This window comes from Gymnoscopelus microlampas (assembly GCF_963454915.1).
Source record: "Gymnoscopelus microlampas genome assembly, chromosome: 3".
NCBI lineage: Eukaryota > Metazoa > Chordata > Actinopteri > Myctophiformes > Myctophidae > Gymnoscopelus > Gymnoscopelus microlampas.
Window position 1 is genome coordinate 22,705,517 of NC_139940.1, and position 6,000 is coordinate 22,711,516.

Genomic DNA, 6,000 nt, shown 5'->3' on the forward strand with positions numbered 1-6,000 from the left:
CGGACAGTCCGAACCATATGTAATCGTGGTTACCACTAGAAATCACTGCTTTCAGACTCTTCACATCTTCCATGTTCTCTATGGTGGCCAGGTCAGTGTACTTCTCTCTGCAGTAGTGCTGAGCTTCGGTCCAGTTCAGTTTCACGTTGACAAAGTGATACTCGCGAAGGATACTGCGAGAGGGTATGTAGTATCCTGAAAGTGATTAATAGTGAGCTTGTATACCAAGCTTGAATTATCAAGAAATGTTGATAATTCCAGCTGGAATATTTGTAACAACAGCAGCATCATATTTTACTCCACCTTTTTGCTTTTCTCAATCCTTAGCATAGCTCTGATACCATACACATGGCTGCACTAAATGATGCAACCCATGAAGATTATCATCTGTTCAACAATAAGAAAGTTTGTGGATCTTTAAATAGTCATTCAGTGCCATGTTTTCCTATTGAAATCCAAGCGTAATCCCAATCTCCATTGCAATTTCATTATACTCTAGTCTAGAGTTACACATCACAGTTACACATGTAGCAATTTAACTGTAGGAAACTAAAAGTATAATTTGCACTTTGACCTTTATTCTTTTTACGGTATATTATTTTATTTCTCTACTTAATTTTTTTAAACAAATGTTTCTGTATCCTTACATGCCCTTTGTGCCTTATGTAAAGCACTTTGAATTGCCTTTGCACATGAAAGGCGCTATACAAATAGCCTACATTTGCCTTTACTTTGCCTGTGTCACATCTAGCCATGGTCTCTTTATTTGATCCGGTTCACGGTCATACCGTCACACTTCATACAATAGTGGTTGAAACAACTATCAATCTCTCTTTTTGGAATTATATCAATGGGTTTTCAATGGGATCACACATCCTGACGTTACATTCATTTGGAGATGGGTATAGCTGCCACTGGGGTCAGAGGCAGAGCAGGTTTCACTAAAAACTGCTTTTCTCCAATCTTTTTTTTCCCTCCCCTCGCTGCTCCAGACAGAACATGAATGTTTGCAGTGAGAAATTACTGCTATACTAGCGTTATGACTGTATAAATGTCACCGGATATTTGGTGGTGGATTCAATCATGGCCAATCAAATGATGGCTTTTCATTACATTTAAGAGCAATGCAGGGGCATACTGGCAATTTTCACAGTGTCAGGGAAGAAGAGAGAAATGTGTGCTTTGCTATCACCGGTTGACCTGGTCCAAGCAGACAAAATCTATGATCCATGCACCAACATTGCTTTGAGAATTATCAGTTACCAAAACAACACATGCATGCAGGCAAGGGAAAAAAAGTCACAGAGCCTCAGGCCAGAGCATCTGTACTGATATAGGGCCCGTTGTGTGGGCACAGACACTTTAGTCATGTGTCAGTTGTCATGAGGGTGAGTAGAAGTGACAGGACTTTCATCTATGGCTGAACTATTCCTTTATTAGCCTCCTCTTCTAGTGGGGTGCTCCAGCGTAGTTTGAAGTTAGTCATCTGATCCATATGCAGCTGTGAGAGATTAGAGTTAATTGAATCCTTTACCATACTGTACATAACAAAATAACAAATGAATTAACTGATTTCAGAAAGAAAATGTAATGTAAACAATATCAATGTACAATATCAATGTACAATATATCTGACCTTCTTTATCCAAAACAATGATAACAACAACAACAACAACAACAACAGCAACAGCAACAACAACAACAACAACAACAACAACAACAACAACAACAACAACAACAACAACACAAAACCACAACAAGCTTACATCATACTTAGTAGTTAGTACTTAGTGGTAGTGAAGTATGGTTGGATCTGCCAAGTCAGCCTCACTCTGTATTTGCATCCTCAACGTCAACACAGTCTGTTTTGAGCCTCTGAACATGCATGTGCACAAACGCGTGTGCCTCAACCTCATCACACAAAAAAATGATGTCTTTCTCAGGCAAAGATATAACAGTAAACATTTCCCTCACTTTCATTGCAGATGAATGACAGTTTATGGTCACATTCTGTTCATGCCATTTCTTTGTGAAGAGGTTTACTGCTGCACATGTACTGTATGTGTGAGGTTTGTGGGTTGTTTGGTTGCCCAGTAACTCACATTATCAAATTTGGTTGGTAAAGGCCATACCCTAGCAAATCGTCTCAAGCCAATCCAAGATATTTTCAATTCCAACAGTAACTCCAGGCTCTCTTGAATGACATTTTGTATTTCACAAGATGGTTTTGTTGTTCCTTTCTAGTCCTGGAAGATGAGATTTATTAGTGGGCATTATTTTAAAACAAGGAGCACTCACACGTTTGTCCACAATAATTCAAATACTCACGAGTGAAGCAAACAAAGGGAAATACTCCTTCACAGTTGCGGTCCCTCCACCGTCCACTGGATTTGAACATTATTATGCATAATTTATCATTAATTTCATTAGCTGGCTGACTGTTCTCCCAGTTGTAAAACTGGGATTCATTTTCATCTACTGACTGTCCACAACCAATAAGAAATATTGCTGATATGCAATCCTATAGACCAATTATTTGTTTACTAACACTTAGACTGGACGCACAGGTGATTGTTTCACGCAATCAATTTCCAACCTGTTGTTTCGGGGTGCGCTGGTTTCAGCACACCCCAACCCCCTCTTGTGTGTTGGCTAGTGAGGCGCGTCCTAGCGAGAGCTGATAGAATGGGTTTCATTGCGCGCATACTGGTTGCACGCATACTGGTTCTCATCAGTGTGACGTCGTCTGTTAAGGGGTCTATCCAGGCCAACTTGTTGAGGGATGGTGTCCCCTCATTCATTATGGACAGTTGGGTTTCATCCTCTACTGGGGCCAAGTTGTGTTCCTATCTCTGCAGTAGCTCTGTGCCTCGAGCCAGGTCTTTCTGTGGTCAACAAAATGATTGTCACGGTAGGAAGAAGAAGTGATGATGCCGGACCCTGAGGGAAGGAGGAGTACTCTGGTCAATCATTTGAATTAACAAATCGTTGCTGTCAGTCAGAAACATTTAAAGGAGACACACCATGAATTTAAAAAAAATATTTGATATTTAATATCATATGGTGTATGTCCCTCAAACCATTTTCAAAAGGTTTGAGCCTAAATCAACACTCAGATATACTCATCCCAAGTCAATTCTCTCAGGCTTATAAAGCACTTTCAGCTGCAATACCAAAACGTCCAGTTGGCTAGGGGGGTGCTGTACTGCGGTACTGAGCAATTCTGTCTGTCAAAATACATGGGCAGAAAGTTTGGTGAGGTAAGCAAACTTGCCATTCTGAGATGGCCTGTTCAGACACGCCCATTCTGAAAATCTCTGAAATGAGAATGAATGACTGAATGTTAAAAGAAAATATTTTTTGGGGTACAAGAGACACTGGGGAGCCAAAAAAATACAAAAAAAAAAAAAAAAGTGAAATTCATGGTGTGTCTCCTTTAACTTTTTGTGTTTTTTCGTAAATTAATGCCCAACTCGATTGGACAGTGTCACACAAAATATAGGCTATTCATTGTGCAACATATTCAAACATCTTTGGTTTGGTTTCCACCCGACAGAGACAATATTTTAGATTGATTGATTGACTCAATGCAAAAAATAGGGGAGGGGGACAGATTAAAACAAAGCAAGAATAACAATAGAAATGAAATGATCAATAAACCAATAATCAAATTCTCACAAAAAAAGTAATAAATATTACATAAATCAAATATTACACTAATCAAATAACTAATACAACTCACATACAATCTGGTCATTATTCTCAAAATGTAACAGCAGTTACGGAAAGTATGTCCTGAGTTGCTGTCCATGCAATAACATTAGTATGGTCTGAGAAGTAAACCTCACCTGAGACTAGAAGCATCTTCCCAACACTTCTCTGAACATTCACAATAAACTGAATCACCTAGACAAGAGATATACCAGATTGTTAAAATGTTTTGATAGACTGCCTCCTCTAAATATTTGCACCCTTAGTAAACCATTAGTAAAGTTAATCCAAAACACACTGAGAAGATAAAACAGTATCAACATCATGTAACACATGTATTATCCATTATCCAATTCAATGAAAGAGGCAAAATTATGATCTTAATTACTTATTCTCATTAACGATTAGGTCTTTCGAATAAAATCAATGGCTTTTCAGAGTTCAGAATTTCAGAGTGTAAAACAAAGCTCATCACTTGTGTTTTTATCTGTTAAAATAACATGCCATAAACTCATTGTCATCTTCATGCACTGTAACATGTTCAATAATGTACATACCAAAGTTGAAAATATCCGGAGATTGAGCTCTATACTGTATTCATGATGGTATAAAGATGCTTTTCCTTCTTATTGAAAGATCAACTATAGTGAGACCTCTTCAGAGAGCTATAAGCTTTTCTCCCATGTAAATGTTTTATTATTTTTGTACAGCACTTTGGTCAGTGCCTGTTGTTTTACATAAGCTTTATAAATACAATTATCTTACATGCTGTACTTACTATATTTTGATTTTGATTTTATTTGGATCTCTTTTAGCCGAGGCTAATCTTCCAAGAGTCCAGCAAGCAGAAATACAATACATTGCATACGTACAGTGTACAACACTGATAAAAATTACAATAAACATATTGCAACATACCATAATGTAAAAACAGTACCAATATACAGAGTTACACAATAAAAAGATGTAACTCATCTCACATACACAGCTACTACTAGGCCTTAGGCCTGTTGCACCTAAGGGATGACCATGGATACCCATGGTGGACTATGCATGGCAGGGGCGTCCTCCTCCCTGAGCCAGGCCTAGACCTGACTGCATACCATTGTAAAAACTATTTATTACTATAAAAATAGGACACAGAAGAAAAAAAAGCACGAATCATTAAACAAACATCCAAATTATTGCAATGAGTTCCATATTTTGACCGCCCTAAAAATAAAAGATCTGCTTCCCATGATAGTTTTTATTTTAGGTATAACATAGTGGTTTTTGCATCTTGATCTTGTGTTGACCAGATGACTGTCACGCACTAATGTCAACCGATTCCTTACACTAACTGGCTTGTTAGACACATTAATCTTTGTAATCAGTGCAAAAGATTGCTGTCTCACACATACTGTGGGCCATCCCATTATGCTTTGCAGTTCAACCGTACCAATTTCATATCCACATCTTAAGACCATTCTTGCTGCCCTGTTCAATGTGATCTGCAGTCTCTTAATGTCTCCAAGAGCTGCATTGCCCCAGACTGCACAGCAGTAATTAATGTGACTATAAATTAAGCTATGAGATATTATTTTTAAAGTATCCCTAGGGAGAAGCCCTGCAATACGTCCTTACTATAATTTTTTTTTTTTTTTTTTTTTTTTTTTTCACAGTTTTACTCCAGCAATTTAACCGCCATGTTCCAGGGGGGTCCCCGCGCGTCCCAACACTCCACAGGGGGTCCGTAGACCAGCAGGGGGTCCGCGGGGGTCCCCCTCAAACATCAAAAATATATTTTTTTCAATTTTTTTTTTTTTTTTTTTTTAACTTTTCCACAGTTTTACTCCAGCAATTTCAGTACCCCAATATACACGCGGCCCACTGGGCCCCGTGCGCGGCTGGGGTTGAGGGGGGCGTAGCCCCCCGAAACTCTAGTAAGCTATAATGCAAACTGAAGACATTTGCAAAGGTATTTCGGGAAATTGTAAACATCTACACACAACCTGTCATGTTTTGGAACTGTAATGGTGACATTTGGGCTTCATTCAAAGATACTCAAGTGGCACAAGGGTGTCGCAGGAATTTGAGAGAGTATTGATGGTCCAATCTCATCGATACAATAAGAGCAGCATGGATTCAGTAATTGTACAGTAGCTGGCCATTTCAGCTTTCTTCAAAAGAACAACAAGACAAAATGGAGCTCTCCTCTCACCTAGACAGGTGCGAAATGTTGTAGGCCTACTTAATTATTTAAACAGTGTAAACAATGCTACAGAGTGTGCAACTGAAACAATCTACCAG